The 19,860-nt window shown below is 37.9% G+C and overlaps 1 protein-coding gene and 1 pseudogene across 4 annotated transcripts in view; both read left to right on the forward strand.

The window, feature by feature from the left end:
- BRE (brain and reproductive organ-expressed (TNFRSF1A modulator)) overlaps positions 1–19,860 on the forward strand; it is a 474,306-nt gene that overhangs the window by 229,509 nt on the left and 224,937 nt on the right. The window lies entirely within an intron of this gene.
- LOC104989095 lies at positions 13,668–19,331 on the forward strand (annotated as a pseudogene).

Here is a 19,860-nt window from a genome sequence, read left to right on the forward strand (position 1 = left end):
CAGTTTAACAAATTCCCTGATATTGGTCAGTAATTTAAAAATGTAACTTTAGGGCCTGATTTTCATTCTTTTCATAGTCATATTTTGGACCAGAGCCCAAATAATGGATTTCTGGCTCTTATAATAGATGATGAAATCTGTAATTGCACTTGTAGTTTATAGTAAACAATCTGATAAGAAAAAAAAGTGGATATTTTTATTATCCTTATTTTATAGATGAGGAAACACTTTTTAAAAATTATTTATTATTTATTTTTGACTGTGCTGGGTCTTTGTTTCTGTGAGGGCTTTCTTTAGTTCTGTGAGCGGAGGCTACTCTCTCCTTTCTATAAGCAGGCCTCTCACTGTGGTGACTTCTCTTGTTGTGGAGTAGTAGCTCTAGGTGTGTGGGCTTTAGGAATTGAAGTTCCTGTGATCTTGGAACAGAGTCTCAGTAGTTGTAGCGCACAGGTTTAGTTGCTCCAAGGCATAGGCTGCTACTGCTAAGCTGCTTCAGTCGTGTCCGACTCTGTGCGACCCCATAGACGGCAGCCCACCAGGTTCCCCCATCCCTGGGATTCTCCAGGCAAGAACACTGGAGTGGGTTGCCATTTCCTTCTCCAATGCATGAAAATGAAAAGCAGCCCAGCAGGCTCCTCCATCTGTGGGATTTTCCAGGCAAGAGTACTGGAGAGGGGTGCCATTGCCTTCATATGGGATCTTCCCGAAATAGGGATCGAACCTGTGTCTCCTGCGTTGGTAGGCAGATTCTTTACCACTGAGCTACCAGGGAAGCCCAAGATGAGGAAACACTTTTAATGTACTTCGAGTAACTTGCCCAGGTTCATAACCAGTAGTAGGACAACGGATTTCAATCTAGGTCCTCCTGTATCTTCAAATATTCAGAGTAAGAAGCTTAGTATTTTGCTTGTTACATTATGGCAGATTGGATTAACTTTGTACTTAGTGCAATGAAGTTACTGTTAAAAATTTAGTTACAATAAATCAGTTTCAATGCCATTAATATTTGTTTTGAAATCACCCAACAGCTATCCCTTTTAAGCTCTGTGGTGTTTTTGTGTGCATGTGTGCGTATGTTTAATGAGTTAGCATAATTTTACAGGAAGATGTGACCTTTTGAAGGTGCCTTCAGATGAGTTGGCAGAGTCACTTATTACACTTAGGAAGGGTTTTTCAGTCTCCAGTGTTCAAATAATCTTGGAATAATTTTTACCTGTCTTTGTTAACAGGGGTTATACTTACAACTTCTTAACTCCTAATACACGATTAAAAGGTAGTAATCAAGAGATGGCCAAATGACAGAGAACTTGTATCTGGCACAAAGAACTTAGGTCATTGAGAAAAGTAAATTGCCTCTTCCAGTTTCTATTCTAGCTGTTGTTTTCATGTCCTCATTGTCTTCCTGAAGATTTCACCTATCAGAATATTTAGTTTTAGACTTGAAATAGATAGAAATGGTTCTAGCTCAGGGTGCCTCCAAGGGGGTTGTTTTTCTTTAAGATCTCTATTCTTTAAGACAGATGTATCTTCTGGTTTATCTCTGGAAGATATTCATGTGTAAATTATACATATAGCCAAGCAAAGGACCCACGGCCAAGTAGAGTCATTTTGTTTCTGGAATTGGAGGGCAAGGGTAAAAGCCCAGACTTGACATTTGCTGTGAGCGCAACCTTGAGCAAATTACTTAGCTTTCTGAACCTGTTTTCTTACCATGAAGATTAGGATTGTACAATTTGTGTTTCTGTATTCCTGGGTTTTGGGAGAATCAAGCGAGACATGTGTAAACACACATTCTTAACTACCAAGTGCTGTGTAAATGATGGACTTCATTGTTTAAAATCTACCGTGGTGATCATGTCGTTTTCCTCACTCTTTAGCCTTAATAAAATATTTCCCCCCTGATACTACCTTTATATTTTAGTTTTTCAATTTCATGTAAAGATATGAAAGTAGTCAATTTGTTTTCACGTACGTTCTGCTCTCCATCAGTACTTCTTGTTTTCCAGTCCTAAAACAATTAAAATGCAGCCAAATGTCAATTAAAACCTTGCTTTGATTAAAAATGGTGTAAAAAATGCTATTTTCTTTAATTGAGTTTTTTTTTTTTTTTGTAATCAAATGGATACATGATACTTAGGTGTTACCTGCTCGGAGTTTCAGTGTTTTCTGTTGAACTTGCCTGGGAAAGTAGGGGTGCCCTTCCTGGTAGGGGTGGGGTTGGGGTAGGGCCAGGGAGACTAGAGTGTATCTTGGATGACTGTAGGAATGGGAAGTAGTAGAGTTTCATTGCTGCTTATGGTGTGAATGGAGCAGTTTTGTTTCTCAGAGTCAGGGAAGCATGTGTAAAGATACAAGCAGTAAGTAAATACAAATCTCTGATGTTTAACATCATCCTGAATTGCTTCCTTGTCTCTGAAAGATAAATTATTAGGACTAGGGAATATGGAGTTAAAGTGAAATATGGCTTAGTTTTCTCCTTATGCTACCCTGGGAAAATAATTTTGTCAATAAAGGTGTGTGTGTGTGTGCTTTAGTCACTCAGTCGTGTCTGACTCTTCGTGAACCCATAGACTGTAGCCCACCAGGTTCCTCTGTCCATGGGGATTCTCCAGGCCAGAGTACTGGAGTGGGTTGCCATGCCCTCCTCCAGGGAATCTTCCCAACCCAGGGATCGAACCTTGGTCTCCTGCATTGCAGGTGGATTCTTTACCATCTGAGCCACCAGGAAAGCCCAAGAGCACTGGAGTGTGTAGCCGATCCCTTCTCCAGGGGGACTTCCTTACCCAGGAATCGAACTGGGGTCTCCTGCATTGCAGGTGGGTCTTTACCAGCTAAGCTACCCTGGAGGCCCCAATAAAGGTGTACAATATGCTTATATAATAATTTCTCTAATTGTCTTACACGTAAAATTTAGCAACCATTCTCTGAATTTGCCATTTTCAATCTATGCGTTGCTAAAATCAGCTGTAAATTTCAGCCCATCAGTGTAGTAGTAGAATTGGTTATTATGAGGCCAGAATAACGCTACCAAAACCTACTAGGATACTGCAAGAATAGAAAATTATAAACTGTTATCCATCATGTGTGAGCACACAGAAAGTTTTAACGAAATATTAGCAAATAGAATTAAATATTACATTTAAAATGATAATAATACATCATGACCAAGTAGAATTTTTCCCTGGAATACAAGGTTGATTTAACTTCCAAAAAGCAATGTAATTAACTGTGTTAACAAAGAATAAAAATATGATCACTTCAGTAGAAACAGGAAACACATTTGACAAAATTCAATACCCATTCATAATGAAAGAAAAGGAAAGCTTAGTGAACTATTAAGTATTAATAGAAGGTAACATCTTCAGTCTGATTCAGGGCATCTGTAGGAAAACCGTAAGTAACATCATACTTATGATGAAATGTTGAACGTACTAAGCATCGGGAAAAACACAAGGATGTCTGCTTTTACTACTTGCATTCAACATTGTATGGGATATGCTAATCTGTGCAATAAGGCAAGAAAAATAAATAAGAGACACAACGATTGAAAAGGAAGAAGCAAACATGTATTTGCAGACATTACAACTGTGTGTGTAGAATATCCAATAAAATCTACAAAAAGGCAATACCTTTACAAAGGGTGAATTTAGCAAGAGCATAAGATACAAGGTTAATATTAGAAATAATTTATTATGTTTAAATACACTAAGAGAAGAACTAGAAAATGTAATTAACGACAACTTCATTTAAAGCAGCATCAAAAACATAAAATAGTTAGCAATAAAATTAATTAAAAATGTAGAAGATCTCTACACTGACATCTATAGGATATTACTGAGGTAACTTATAGACCTAAAAAAATGGAAAGATAAAACATGAGGTAGACCCTGGGAATCTTGAAAATACCCCACGATGCCTTGAAACAGGGGCCTGGGGGAAAAATAGGTTAGAATGGGTTCCTAAAACTGCCATAGTACTCTGTACCTAAGCAATCAGTCTTAATCATTATATGGAGCCTCCCTCAGCCCCTCCCCCCGTCCCTCCTTCTTTTTCCCTTTGTTACACACACGCGCTCACACAGACGCACACTATCATACCTTAATCACTTGTGCTTTTATTTCTGCCATCCTCGTGGACTGTGAGCCCTTATAGGTTCAGGATCATAGGATCTTATCTTCTTTGTCTTCGTATTCTCAATATCGGGCTTAGTCTCTCTGGCATGTGTTCCCTGAGTAAGCTGTGCAAAATACGTTTTGCTGGTGTCATCTTCAGGCCGTTCTTTTTGGTTTCCATTGAAGTATAAAATGGCAACTTTTGAGGAACTTAGTTTAAGATGTGATTTGTCCCTGTTGTATTTAGTCTCACTGAATTTTAATCATTAACAGATCTTTGGGCTATTTTGATCCAGATTTGAAGAGTAATCTTTCTATCCATTGTCTGCATATACTTTACCCTCATGAAACGCTCATAAAGAGTGTTTTCTGTGTTAATCCCAACAATTTCCATGTGGTAGATAGGACATATACTATATATATATATGTATATATATATATATTTTTTTTTTTTTTCCATTCTCAGGAGGAAATTGAGCCAGAAGGTAAACAGCTTGCACTGGGTCTTGTGGCTAGTACCTAGTAATGCTGGGAGGGCTGAACCCATTTCTTTTTTTAAAATAATTTTTGACCACACTGCAGAGGCATGGGAAACCTCCCTGACCAGGGATCAAACCCATGCCCCCTGCAGTGAAAGCGTGGAGTCTTATCATCAGGGAAGTCCCTGAACTCATGTCTTTTTATTTCAAATTCATTTTTCTTTACTCCACCATATCACTCACCACCATCTTAGTTGAGCCATTTGCCCCTCTTTTGGAGAAGACAGCAAGTCAGCAACATGGTGTCAGCACTCTGCTTACTTTATTCTCTGCATAACCACACCTTGCTTTGGGGGCCAAGAGCCAGCTATTGTGTATACTTGTAATGACAGTAAATATAGAACATTAATTTCCTTGTGGTTTCTTTTCAATATTTAACTTCTCCGTAATTTAGTTTTTTTGTAGTGTAACCATTCCTTTGTTTGTTTACTTGTTCATTCTTTTATCCGTCCAGCAAATGTTTATTGACCATCTACTGTGTTTTTCAGGTGTTGAATAAAACTGGGGCTGAGCCCTCAAAATGTTCACAGTTAGTGGGGAAACAGATAAGAAATCAATTACTATAATAATTAAGAGAGAAAAGCAGACTACCTTGTGAAATATTTTAACCAGTCTGAGAATCAAACATTAATACTGCTATTAGAGATTGACAACATGAATCTATGGCAAACTAGGGGGTGGGAGGGCTAACTTACGAAATGATAACCAAATTCTTATCTGTCCTGAGCCTGGTTGAGGAACACATTGAAATGTCCAGCAGTATTTTCTGGCCTGTTCAGGGCAGGCCCAGGTTAGATCACCAGAACAATGAGCTGTCCCTTCTCAAATTTAATTTAAGTTTTAAATCAGATTTGAGAAAGTTTTCTATAAAAAAATTAAAAGCAACTCAAATATCTATTTTTATGTAGAGAAAGAAATGACAACATTATATTTAAATTCAGTATTAACATCTGTAATGAGGATAATTTAAGGTCTGTACAGTAAATGCTTTGTTAATTCAGAGACCTACTTTTTAGTCTTGGTCATAACTATGCCTGGCCCAGGTAGGTACTCAGTAAATCTTCATTAAAGATTTACTTTAATTAAAATTTATTTCATAAAATAAATTGAAATTTCAATTTATTTCAATAAATTTCCATTTATTTTTCAGTAAATTTAGAGGCATTAAAAAAATCTAAATATAAGTAGAAAGAGAAGATTGTGTTAGTCACATAATATAGTGTTTTAAAATACTCCTCTTGGTCTGACGTAAGTATTCAATTTTTAAAAAAATAATAAGCTTTAAGCTTTCTTACAAATGAAGAATCTGATGAATATTTGGTTATAAGTTAAATGTAGGTTAAGTCATATAATTACAGAATGTTAAGAGTAGAAAAGCTTTAGAAATGATCTAGTCCAATTTTAAAGTTAATGTAAATAAATAGATTCTGAGTCATTTACATGACTCAGAAATTGAAATATATAAACAGGTACACGTTGATTAAAAAACTCACTGCCATCCCATTTTCCTGAGCCCCATTCACCTTCCAGTTCTCTATAGACAATCACTTTTATTACTTATTCTTATATATCATGGACAAGAGGAACCTCGTGTGCTATGGTCCATAAAGTCACAAAGACTGGCACACAACTGAAGCAACTTAGCACAGCACAGCACACACACGTTTCCTTCCAGGATGTCTTTATACCAGTACATGCATGTGCATATATGCAGTCTTACCTATCCTTCTCATACAGGTGTCATACCACATACACTCCTCTGCATTTCAGAGTTTTTTCCTTAACAAATGTATTTTGGCAGTCTTTTTATGCTCCCGTATAGCCCCCTGTTTCTATGTTTTTCACACATGCCTAGTAGTTTATCATGTGAATGTATCATGGCTTCTTTAATCATCCGCTGGAGACACCTGATTGTTTCCAAACTTTGGCTATTATAAATAAAGCTGCAGGTGAATAACTTTGTATATGCGTTATTTCCTGTATTTGCTGGTATATTTGTAGGCCAAATTCCCAGAAGTAGGATTTCCAGGTCAAAGGATAAATGCATTTGTTATTTTGGTGGGCAATGGCGAGTTTCCTCCATAGTCATCACTCCATTAGGAGTGACAGAGTGAGGACATTTCTCCAGGAGATCTTTCTAGACCAAGTTTTGGTCAGGTGCATGTCTTCTGAGCTCCCATAATACCTTTTGCCTCCCGTAGCAAAGCCTTTATCACATGTGCTGTAATTGTTGATTTATTTACCTGTCTTCCTGACTACATGTTCATTACTATAGTTTTGATACTTAACACAGCACAGAGCCTGATGCAGAGTTGATACTCAATAAATATTTGTTGAATGGATGAATGGAAACAAGTTCAGTCTTTTGATTTATGGTCCTCCTTCCTTCCTACTTTCATTTTTTCTCCTTCCTCCCTCTTCTTGACCACATGAAATCAGGCAGGACCCATATCATACACCGAAAAATCTGGGACTAGCTGGGGAGATCAGTGGGGAGATGGGAACAGGAGGCAAAGCTTTGTACCCAACCCTGGCCTAATTGGATTTTCATAATTTATTCTACTAAGTAGTTATGGTTGTGATACCTTAAAATGGTCTTTCATTGCCTAATTAAGCTATATATATTTCCAGGGTTCATTTTTCTTGGACCACTTTTTCAATTAAATTCTGTTGATTGACTCTTTTTCTTGATATGCTATGGGTAGTAACCTTACATCACATGCATCACATCTCACCAGTCTACTCTCTCTGTCTTTAGATGTCTAATATCATATTGCATTCTATTGGTATGTTTATATTTGATATATTTAGGGGAATAGATATTTTTATCATGGAAAGTGTCTTGTCTGTGATAATATTTTACTTTTGGGGGAGCAGTTTTAAAGTTCTCTCTCTTCCGTAGTTGGAATAAATATGCTATTCTAGTTTCTTCTACGTGTATTTTCGCTCTTTAGCTTACATGTATGAATGAGCTTAAGGCTCTAAGTTACTTCTTTGCATTTGGGTTCACTTCCCAGTTGCTCAGTAGCACCTTTTCCTCTCATAGGATTGCTTTAGCCTGGTCATTATTTATGAATTCTATTCTGAGTTTTTTCTGCTTCAACTAATACCCTTTCTTTAAGAAATAATTTTCCTTTTGTAACAATTTAAATAGTTGGAAACCACTATCATAACTTCAGTGTTTTTCTTTTGGTGTTTTTCCAACTTTTCAGACAGATGTGTTTTAGTACCGATATCAAATTCTGTAAAATCAGTATTTTATTTAATCTACATAATAATTTGGGGAATGTTGTCATCTTTACTATATTTAGTTTTCCCAGCATGGAGCAAATTATATTTCTCCATTTATCCATCGTTCTTTAATTCAACTATCAGACCTTATGTCATTTTGAATAAGATGTCTCTAATTTTCTGATTTAAATTAATACCCACTTACTGAAATTTTTGTCATCGTTATGAATGGGGTCTCTTCCACTGCATTTTTTAGCTGTGGCCCTTGTTACTTAGGCCCGTAGTAGTTTCAAATGGCTTTTTATCCTGCAGTTTTGCTGAAGTCGTTACTTTAAATAATGACTTAGTTTTTTTTTTTAATTTTAAATATTTTTGTGGATTTTTTTTTTGGTTCTGATTTTTGTTTTTTGGCCATGCCACACAGCATGTGGGATCTTAGTTCTCTGACCAGGGATCAAACCTGCACCACTTGCACTGGAAGCATGGAGTCTTAACAACTGGGCTGCCCAGGAAGTCCCAGCTAATTTTAGATTGATCTTAGTAAGTTGTATAACCATGTAATTTCACAACATGATGTTGAACTATGTCATATATAAAACATTTCTTCTTACCTTTCTATGTTTGTACTTTTTAATCCTTTTCCTAATACCTAATGGTTCATTCAGTGAAGTAACTATTAATATCTTCACTTCCCTAAGAACTAGGAAATAGGGGAATCAAATTACCCTGTGAAAGCTGTAGCCAGCACATAAACAGATGAAGATATTAACATGAGATATTCTCTTTGGGAGGTGAAATGGACCCCAGATGAGCGATATTACACCTGTTTGAATGTAATCATGTATCTGGAGAAAGAGTATATCAAATGAAAACTAAGGAAAGAAGAGGAAAAAAAGGTTACTATAGAGTCAGTTTGGTAGTAACTGTTCCAGTCTTATCCAAGGTAAAGGAATGGGTGAATTTTGAATAATCTGAATTATTGCAGGATAAAAGGCTATTTGAATCTACTACAGACCTATGTGCCATGGGCCACAGCTAGAAAATGCACTGGAAGAGACCCCATTTAGAGTTGGATGCAGGAGGATGTTGCTCATAGTCTAAGCACTCCTAGTATCCCACTGGCCCCACTGACAGGATTATTCCTACGGTGAGCTTGACGCATCAGGCTTTATTAAAATGCAGTTCCTCTAGCTCACCTGGGTTGCCTGGCAGCCCACATGGGTCTTTCTCATGCAAAGAGCATGCGGTGATAAAGGGGCTTGAAATATTCCATTCCCTGTGACTAATTTATCATTACAAAGCAATGGACTGGTATTATGGGGATAGAACACACTAACCACGTGAAATTGGAATATTTTAGTACCTAATTTCCCATAGTAAACTAACAAGTTAGCATTCTGGATGTATGTCACCTACCCCTGGGCCCTGGCCCTGCAGTTGGTGTGCAAACAAAATTGAGTTTCTGAGCTCAGAAGGCTCAAAAAGAATATAAATGTGCTCCTGAGGTCTCTTGGAGAGAGCCCGACAACCTGGCTGTGGTGTTTGCATTGGCAAAAGGCTGAGAATGAGTATTTTAGTTTTCCAAGAGCACTTACTGCAGTGATGCTGTGATTCTTATCACTTGTCCTTTTCATGTGATGAATTTTAATATTTTCCTTGTGTCCAGTCATGCAAGTGTAAACTTTGCTTGTTCATAGTGGAAAATTATTTTAATGTTGTCTTATATTTTATTTATTAAGATTTTTATTTAGTTATTAGAGCCATACTCATAAAAAACTATTGTGACTATCTTGTCTGTTTATGGGAAATAAAACCATATTTCCTTTTATTTCATAATGTATATAAATGTTGAATCACTGCATTATGAAACAAATGTAATATATGTTAGTTATACATCAAATAAAAAATTATATTTGCTTTGTGAAGTAGATTGAAAAGTATAACATTCTTATCTATTTTTGGAAAATTTAGAAACATTCTGCACCAAACTGATTGGCCAGAAGCGTTTTTTAAAATGGTAGTTCCTAATAACATTTCTTTTTTTGTAATTTTTTTTTTCATTTTTCTTTTCCGTTTGCTGTTTCTGGGTACTTCTTTTTTGTTCTCCAGTTATTTTGAATTTTTATCCATTTCTGTTTAACTACTAAATTTATTAGCAGATAACTAAAATTTATATTGCCCCAATTAAAAAAATACTATTTTCTAACGTGTAGTCTTGATTTAATAAAATGATTTTTCTCTGGATTAATATTATATTTTGCTTGTTATGTTTTTTCTGCTCTTGGTTTTATTTTTGCCTTTTCTGATTTTAATTTGATATTCTATTTTCTTTTCCTAAATTCTTTTAGACAGATTCTTATTTGTTTTTATTTCTTTCCTTGGTAATCTATACAGTTGACAAGCCTGATTTTCCTTAAGATGGCTACCTGACTTTTGAAAGTCCTATGAATTGAAATGCTCTCTTTATGGATATACATGTAGGGCCATACCTGCAGCCACTAGTAAATCATTTGAGAATTGCCTTCTTAGTCTTCACAGTCAAATGATTTTATTACCTTTCATTTGAATAGAGATAGGAAGCACAAACAAGAAGGCACTGGAAAGGAGACTATAACTAGAAGAGAGAAAATATTATCTGTTGATTTTTTTTTTTTTAATGCCACAGAGAGAAAACAGCCAGGAAGTGAGCTGTCAAATGAAAGGGCAGATGAAGGCTGCTGGTCCACGGAGGTGTAACCCTGAATTCAAAGTCAAGGGGCTGGCCCTCTGCCAAGCCAAGCAGGAAGTGGCTTTAACATCATCAGTTGTGGGGCCGTTCGTTTATCATGGTTAGAAGGGACCAAACTAGAAACTGATGCTGCACAGTCAGGCCAGAATTTGCCAACAAAGAGTTTATACACAGAGAAGGCAACTGACAGGTGTCATTTCCAGGTGCACGAGCCAGGATCAGTGTGTGCAGGAAACAGGTGGGCCAGGTGTTCCAAGGTGATCTGGGATAACAGTGACAATGATGGTGGCCACAGTGATGGCCACCCTTTATTCATGGTGTAACTGATACCGTCATTTTGTATAACTACTCCCATTTTACAGTTGAGGAAACAGAGGCTTATCCAGGTGTTAAATAACTTACTCAGCCAACTGGACATAGCAAGCAACCAGGGGGAGAGCCTGATTCTCACTAGCTTGTCTAATCTGGAAGCCTGCACTCTTTCTACCTTTATCACATGGTCAGGAATCTAACATGCACAGACATATTCACACATGATTCAAACGACTGACACAACAGGATTACAGCTGCTGAACCTAGGATGGAGTTTATATGTTTTTCCAAGTGTGGTTTTTCCATACTTGGTGTATGTCAACAAGAGCTGGCAGGTATGTGTGAGGCAAGGTCTCCTGAATTCCTGCCACTGAGATTCTAGTTCTAACGCCCTCTGCCTACTTCTCTCCCCTGTGCCATAAATGAGAAAGTGTAAGTTTTCAGAGCAGAGTGAGGGCTGAGGTAGAGCCTGTCTTCCAAGGCTGTGAATCAAAGGGCTTCGCCTTCAGTTGCCCTGCTTCCCAGTCTGTGTGTGAGGACTCTGCCGGCCTCTTGGTTTGCTCCACTTCATAAATTGCAGCCTGTGCAGGCAGCCAGCCGGGTTGGGAGAAAATATTTGTTTATATTTATTTTTATCTCACCTTCCTAGAATTTCTACTGTTTGTACATGTTTTATGATATTTGTAATGTATTAGCATAGCAGTCTATGTATATAGCTTTTCAGTAAATACATAGAAGATATGTTGATCTGAAGCCCAAACTTTAAGAAAAAATTTTATTGAAGTATAGATTACAATGTTGTGTTAATTACTGCTGTACAGCAAAGTGTCAGTTTATACACACACACACACACACACAGGCTTCCTTGGTAGCTCAGATAGTAAAGAATCTATCTGCAATGCAGAAGGCCCAGGTTTGATCCCTGGGTTGGGAAGATCCCCTGGAGAATGGAATGTCTTCCTAGTCCAGTATTCTTGCCTGGAAAATTCCGTGGACAGAGGCTGGTGGGCTACAGTCGGTGGGATTGCAAAGAGTTGGACACAACTGAGCAACTAACACACATACACATATATACATACACACACATCTCTTTTTCATAATCTTTTCCATTGTGGTTTATCACAGGATATTGAATATAGTTCCCTGGGCTATACAGGTTATCCATTCTATATATTGTTTTTAATCTATTCTCTATGTAGTAGTTTGTATTTGCTGATTGCAAACTTCCAGTCTATGCCTCCCGCCCACCACACCCCCAGCTTGGGAGCCACAAGTCTGTTCTCTCTGTGAGTCTGTTTCTTTTTTGTAGATAAGTTCCTTTGTATCATATTTTAGATCCCATATATAAGTGACATCTTTTGATATTTGTCTTTCTCTTTCTGACTTATTTCACTTAGTATGATAATCTCTGGTTGCAACCATGTTACTGCAAATGGCATTATTTCATTCCTTTTTATGGCTGAGTAATATTCCATTGTATATACATACCACATCTTTAGCCATTCGTTTGTAAATGGACATTTAGGTTGTTTCCATGTATTGGCTGTTGTGAATAGTGCTTTTATAAACCTGGGGGTGCATATATCTTTTTTTAAATTAGAGTTTTGTCTGGACATATGCCCAGGACTGAGATTGTTGAACCATATGGCAATTCTATTTTTAGTTTTCTAAGGAACCTCCATACTATTTTCCATAGTAGCTGCACCAACTTACATTCCCACCAGCATTATAGGAGGGTTCCCTTTTCTTCATGCCCTCTCCAGCATTTGTCACTTGTTGACTCTTTAATGATGGCCATTTTGACCTGTGTGAGGTGGTACCTCATTGTAGTTTTGATTTGCATCTCTTTAGTAATTAGCATAGAGAAGGCAATGGCACCCCACTCCAGTACTGTTGCCTGGAAGATCCCATGGACAGAGGAGCCTGGTGGGCTCCAGTCCATGGGGTCGCTAAGAGTCAGGCATGACTGAGTGACTTCACTTTCACTTTTCACTTTCATGCATTAGAGAAGGAAATGGCAAGTGTTCTTGCCTGGAGTGTTCTTGCCTGGAGTTCCAGTGTTCTTGCCTGGAGAATCCCAGGGACAGAGGAGCCTAGTGGGCTGCCGTCTGTGGAGTCACACAGAGTCGGACACGACTGAAGCAACTTAGCAGCAGCAGCAGCAGTAATTAGCAGCATTGAGCATCTTTTCACATGCCTACTGGCCATCTGTATTTCTTCTTTGGAGAACTATGTCTTTAGGTCTTCTACCCATTCTTTGATTGGGTTATTTGTTTTTTTGTTGTTGAGTTGTATGAGCTGTTTGCAAATTTTAGAAATTAAGCCCTTGTTGGTTACATCATTTATGAATGTTTTCTTCCATTCTATAGGTTGTCTTTCATTTTGTTTCTGGTTTTATTTGCTGTGCAAATGCTTATAAATTTGACTAGGTCCAATTTGTTTATTTTTGGTTTTATTTCTATTGCCTTGGAAGACTGACCTAAGAAAATATTGATATGTCAGAGAATGTTTTGCTTATGTTCTCTTATAGGAATTTTATGGTGTCACATCTTAAGTGTTTAAGTCTTTAAACCATTTTGAGTTTATTTTGTATATGATGAGAAGGTGTGTTCTAACTTTATTTACCTGTGGCTGTCTAGCTTTCCCAGCACCACTTGCTGAAGAGACTGTCTTTTTCCAACTGTATATTCTTGCCTCCTTTTTCGAAGATTAATTGACTATAGGTATGCGGGTTTATTTCTGGAAACCAAATATTTTAAATTGATATTTTTAATTTAATGCTTTTAAATGTTTGGAGGTCAGTATTCTAGGGCAGTAGACTCCAAACCTGATGAGCGGTTCAAGCTCTTGATAAGTTGAAAAAAAAATCCATTATTTTTGTATCCATATTTTTGTATCTGGGCCACGTATCCTTGGCCCAGATACGTGTACTGAATCATAATGGCCAGGGGTAGGGCCCAGTAATGTGCTTTTAAATAAGGACCAGGGTTGGAACCACTGCTCTAGGATATGGTTCCTAAAAACTATCTTATTGCTTATAGTTGCTGGGAAAAAATCTTAGTGCCAATGGTATCAAATAGACAGTTGGAAACCTATAGTGCTTTGAAGAGTATTTATGAATAGGCTTACTTGTTGTTTGTTTTCCCCTGTGGAAAGGTAAGCTCCAAGAGGTGGTCATTATCTTTCCTGTTCCCGACTTGTTCCTAGAATCGTACTTGACACATAGAAGTGTTCAGTAGTAAATATTTGTTGAGTAAATAAAGAGACCCTTTCCCTACTGTAGTTAGTATGTGTCCCCGCTTTCAAGTACCAAAGAAAGAATTGGTTTCAGCTGTGCTGCTGTCAATTTGAAGTAATCTGATAAAGTCCTTGGTTATTCCACTCTTATTGCAATGTTTTAATGTTCAAAAATTATGTAAATTCTCATATTTTATTACATTTGTAATGCCATCAAAGAAAGTAGTGGAGGTTGGAAGGTGACGTAGAGAATCACTTTGATTTCATTTCTCACTTCAAATCCCTGTGTCTTTAAGGAACGGGCTAAGCTACAACTTGGTCCTTCTCCAGATCCAAGAGGAAATGGATTGTAGCAGTTGTGCCTTTGTAGAGCAGATGTTTTGGTTGGAAAGACTGTCAGCCATCTGACTCATAATAAATCCTCAATTCCAGTAAATTCCCAGTTTTCAGTTACAGTAGGTAGGATGCAAGAAAACAATGTCTTCCACTTTGGGAACTTTGAGCTTGTTTCACATATTACCACTACCCCCTGTGCATTATTGTGTGTGAAAGGATGAAATACTAGGGGAGGTTAAGAGCAATTCCAGGAATAGACTCAGTTGGTGTTTGTAATGGAGACCATTGGAGGTAAACCAAAGCCACGGACTTGCCTGACATAATACTAATGATGAGAAACATGATAGCATTGAGTTTTCTTACATATTCCCCTATTAAATCATTTTTAAATTATACTGATTTGAATAATATATAAATAGGCTTATAGTTGCCTATTGTCTTATGGGGAGGATTCCCTTTTATTTTTTTCTCCATATAACTTTGAAAGTAAATATATGATTACTTACATGTTATCTTGAATTTTAGAAATTTGTTTTATGGGGAAATCTATTCATACATATAAGCTTCTCAAAATTCTGCCAAGACCTATATCCAGTGTTTTATATGATAAATCAAGATTACAGAAATGATAATAAACATTTCACATTTTGTATTATGAGCTTGGTGGAGGGAATTCATTATTGATGAAGTAAACTGGCATCTCATTGTCCTCCCTCTGCTTTTATATAGCAGTCAGTTTCTTTTTAACCATCACTAAAGTGAGCAGAATACCATGATCTTCATAGAGATAAATGAGGAGTTCAACATCTCATTGCTTCCTCAGAGAATGACAGTCCAAGCGAGAGCACCATTGCTCTAGTCAGGAGCTTGAGATTTCTGAAAGCTCCTTCTTTTTTTTTTTCTTAATATTTATTTATTTATTTTGGCTGTACTGGTCTTAGTTCCAGCTCGTGGGATCTTCATTGAGACATGGGGGCTTCTTAGTTGCTGGGCATGAAAACTTCTTTGTTGCGGCATGCATGTGGTATCTAGTTCCTTGACCAGGAATTGAACCTGAGCCCCCTGTAATGAGCGACCAGCATCTTACCCTCTGGACCATCCAGGAAGTCCCTCTGAATGCTTCTTAGGTGACCTCTTCTACCAAGTAAAACAATAAAAGTTTGGAAGGAAGCAGTTCACTTGTCCAGAACTCCTGACATTTCCTGGATTGGTCTTTGGCTTTTTTCTTACCTAGTATCACATTATTTAGAAGTAATACTATTTTCTTTATACTCCTTCTGTATTCTTTTGTTCTTTCTGTTTTTAGCTGATTAAGTGGTCATTGTATACTCAGAAACCTCATTTAACACAGTATGTTAAGTGCTCATTTTTTTGGTCTTTATATTCTAAGGCACATTTGTACATCTTCAGAATTGCTGTCTCATCTCTTCAATGACAGAAAAGGTAGAGAAAACAGTGTTCCTGAATTCACCCACTGATAAAATCTGAGACGTGGGAGAGTCATAGCAGGAGGCAAGAGGCAGACGATTCTGACTGCGACATAAAGGGGAGAAAGCAGAAGTGGTTAGTTCCGTGAGAACATGTCTTATTAATCTTGTCTCTCCTGTGGTGAATCACATGATGCCTTGCACGTAGCAGGCTACTGGATTGTAGTGGGAAAAGCAGGGGCTATGAGTGAGAGAAATCTGAATTTATTTTCTGATGCTCCACTTACTAGTAGAAGATTTTGGACATTTTGCTTAATCTCTTGGAGAAATTTTTAGATCTGCAAAATAGAGATGACAATGTCTATCTTGAGGGTTGTTGACAATGTAAGTTTAGGTATGATGTGTGGTACCCAGACAGAAATCAGCCTTATTAAACTATTTTCTGTAAGAAACTGGAACTACTTTAGGTGTCAGATCTTGACTCCAGGATCAGGTGGAGGTCAGCCATTCCTGGTAGATAATTGTAACCATACCTGGCAAAATTCCTTAATTTGGGGGAAAATGGCAGTATTTGGAGGAATTACTTAACTGTGTTGTGATTTGAGAATTATATATATTTTATTATGCAGTTAAGCATAAACATGTACCATAAGACTTTAAAACGTGTATAATGGGTTTCTAATTTAAGATTCCAACTCCTCCTTTTTCTTCCTAAAGAACAGTGTCTTTGTATGGTCTGGTCTGGATTTTTATCATCTGTTAATTCTTTCCTTTTTTATATTTGGAACAATATCAAATTCATACTAGAAATGTAAGAACAATACAAAGCATTTTTTTTAACCATTTGAGAGTAAGTTGCAATGTGATGCCCTTGATCTTCATATACTGTAACATATTTCTTAAAAATAAGTACATTTTCCTACACAATTCCAGTATAGTTATAAAACCAGGAAATAAACATTGATGTAGTACTACCATCCAATGTAAGACCTTATTCAAATTTTGCCATTTGTCCCCCTGATTTCCTAATGGAGAGAAGGATTCCACTTAGAATCATGGATTCTATTCTTTTGTCATGGCTCTTCAATTTTTAATAGTTCCTCAATTTTTCCTTGCCATTCACAACCTTTTTGAAGATTATAGACCGGTTTTTTAAAATGTGTGAATATGGGTTGTCCGATGCTCAGCCATGATTGGATTCCATGTATGCATCTGTGGCAGGAATAGCACAGAAGTGGTGCTGTGTTCTCACTGCACCTCAAGTGGCACATCTGATCTGTTTACTGATTGATATGATCACCTTGATGACTTGTTTAAATTGGTATCTGTAAGGCTCTCTACAGCAAATTTGCTTTTTTTTAAAATGTAATCAGTAAGGATTTTGTGGGGTTGTCCTTTGAAACTATACAAATATCCTGTTTTTCATCTAACTTTCTTTACAGCAGCATGGACCCATGATTTCCTGTTTGAGTTAATGGGCTATATAGTCAGGTAGCATCATTGTTTATTTTGATGCTCAGTGTTATTTCTATATCTAATCTGTGTGTATTAACCAACCATGTTCATACTGATACCTCCATTTCCAATTTAATATGTTGAATTTGTTTATACATATTTGTATCTTTCTTCTTTGAAAGCGATAAATCCCATTATCCATAATATATTTTGGATATACTTCCCATTGTCTATAATATATTATAGCTATATTACATTGGTTATATATGTAACCAATATGTAACCAATTGGTTACATATGTCCCAGTGTTTCTGCTGTCCCTCCGTCATGTGGGCACCTTCTGCGCTCCACTTGGGCTCAGACATCCTGCACCAAATTGCCTTTCTATGGGGACATCCTTCGTGTTCTGCTCTGGCCCACTGTAGAGCTCCCCCTTCCTGCATTTAGTCTCGCCCTGCAAGCTGCTAGAATGTTCTTTGTAGAGCAATCTGATCATGTCATTACTTTGTTTGTAATCCATTATTGCCTTGCCCTTAAAAAAACAAACTCTTTGGTTGTGTTGCTGCCTGAGAACTGGAGAAGGTCCTTGATTCGGGGCTGCAGCTCTTCAGCCGCCTGACAATGTCACCTCATTTAGTAGAACAGCCACTGCCCCTGCACAACAACAACTGTGAGAGAGGTGAACAGTCTCTACCACTGCCTGCTGGCCTCAACAGTTCCTGGGTGGAGCTCCCCGTGAACAGCAGCAATGGCAACGATAATGGCAATGGGAAGAATGGGGGGCTGGAGCACGTACCTTCCCATACTCCATCCATAGCGGGGACATGGAGAAGATTCTTTTGGATGCACAGCATGAATTCAGACAGAGCAGTTCAAGAAGCAGTTCTCACTGCAACAGCCCTTCCACAAGATGGGCAGGTCATGTTTGATATGGAAATGCACACCAGCAAGGACCATAGCTCTCAGTCAGAAGAAGTTGCAGAAGGAGAGAAAGAAGTGGATGCTCTGAAGAAAAGCATAGTCTGGGTGTCTGACTGATCCAGTAGACCTGAAAACATTCTACCCAAGGAGTTCCACTTCAGGCACCCTAAACATTCCATTTCCTTAAGCATGAGTTAAAGTGGGGCCATGAAGAAAGGGGGGATCTTCTCTGCAGAGTTTCTTAAGGTATTCATTCCATCTCTCTTCCTCTTCCATGTTTTGGCTTTGGGGCTCAGCATCTACATTGGAAAATGACTGAGCACACCTTCTGCCAGCACCTACCAAGGGAAGAGAGGAGCCCTCAAGCCAGTGTGTGACTTGTAATGTGGTGTCTTCTCACAGTAATTCATTTGAACTTGAGACCATTGTAAGCATGACCCAACCTCCACCCTCTTTTAACATATCCAAGTTCCAGTAATTCTCAAATCCAGTATTTTATTCCAACTTTGTTGAGGCATTTTACTAAGCTCATTCCCTTTTTGGCCTGTAAAACACTTTAGAATTTTCTAATAAGAGTTTACTCTTGTTTAGAAATTCGCAACGGCTTCTTTTCTGCAGATGCCACCAGCGGATTGTAATTCTGTCAAGAATGCCATTGTCTCCTCTTAGTACCACCAGACCTGGAACTGCATCCTTCATGGTATAAATCTTACTCTTGCAAGATAACTCCCACCTGTCTCTTCAAACTAGATCAGGTTGCAAATGATATGAAAGCTTTGGTGTTTTGTTTTTCAAGACAAAGACAAGCTTCACTAAACTTATGAAAAAAGAAAACAAAAACAAATAAAACAGACAAAATAAGACACAAGGAAAAAAAATATCCTGGGCACTAAAGTTATTAAAAAAACAAAAAAAACAAAAAAACAACTCCTTGGCTGAAATGGATCGAAGTTGTTTATGGTCAGGCCCTTAAACTTGTCCCGGAACTTTCCTGTGGGCCAGTGGTCCAGTGGCTAAGACTCCACAGTCCCAATGCAGGGAGCCCAGGTTCCATCCCTGGTCAGGGAACTAGATCTCACATGCCACAACTAAAGATCCCACATGCTACAACTAAAACCCGGTGCAGCCAAATATTTATATATAGACTCATTCAGCTTCATCTGTCACCCCTCCTCACTAGTATCCGTTGTTTCAGCCTTTCTGAACCCTGCCCTGGGTGTGCCATATGCCTCTGTACCCCCATATCTTTCCACGTGCTCTTCTTTCTTCCTTTCACTTCCTTATACTTTCTATTCCTTCAGAGCACTGTGATTCCTTCCAACTAAAAGCATTATCTCCTTGATGTCATTTAGTCACTAAGTTGTGTCTGACTCTTTTGCAACTGTAGTCAGCCAGGCTCCCCTGTCTGTGGGATATCCCAGGTAAGAATACTGGAGTGGGTGGCAGTTTCCTTTTCCAGAGGATCTTCCCGACACAGGGATCGAACCCCCGTCTCCTGCTTGACAGGGGGATTCTTTACCACTGAGCCACCCGGGAAGCTCAACGTTATCTCCTTAAAAAGC

This window comes from Bison bison, unplaced genomic scaffold, assembly GCF_000754665.1.
Source record: "Bison bison bison isolate TAMUID 2011002044 unplaced genomic scaffold, Bison_UMD1.0 scf7180017864145, whole genome shotgun sequence".
NCBI classification, from domain to species: domain Eukaryota; kingdom Metazoa; phylum Chordata; class Mammalia; order Artiodactyla; family Bovidae; genus Bison; species Bison bison.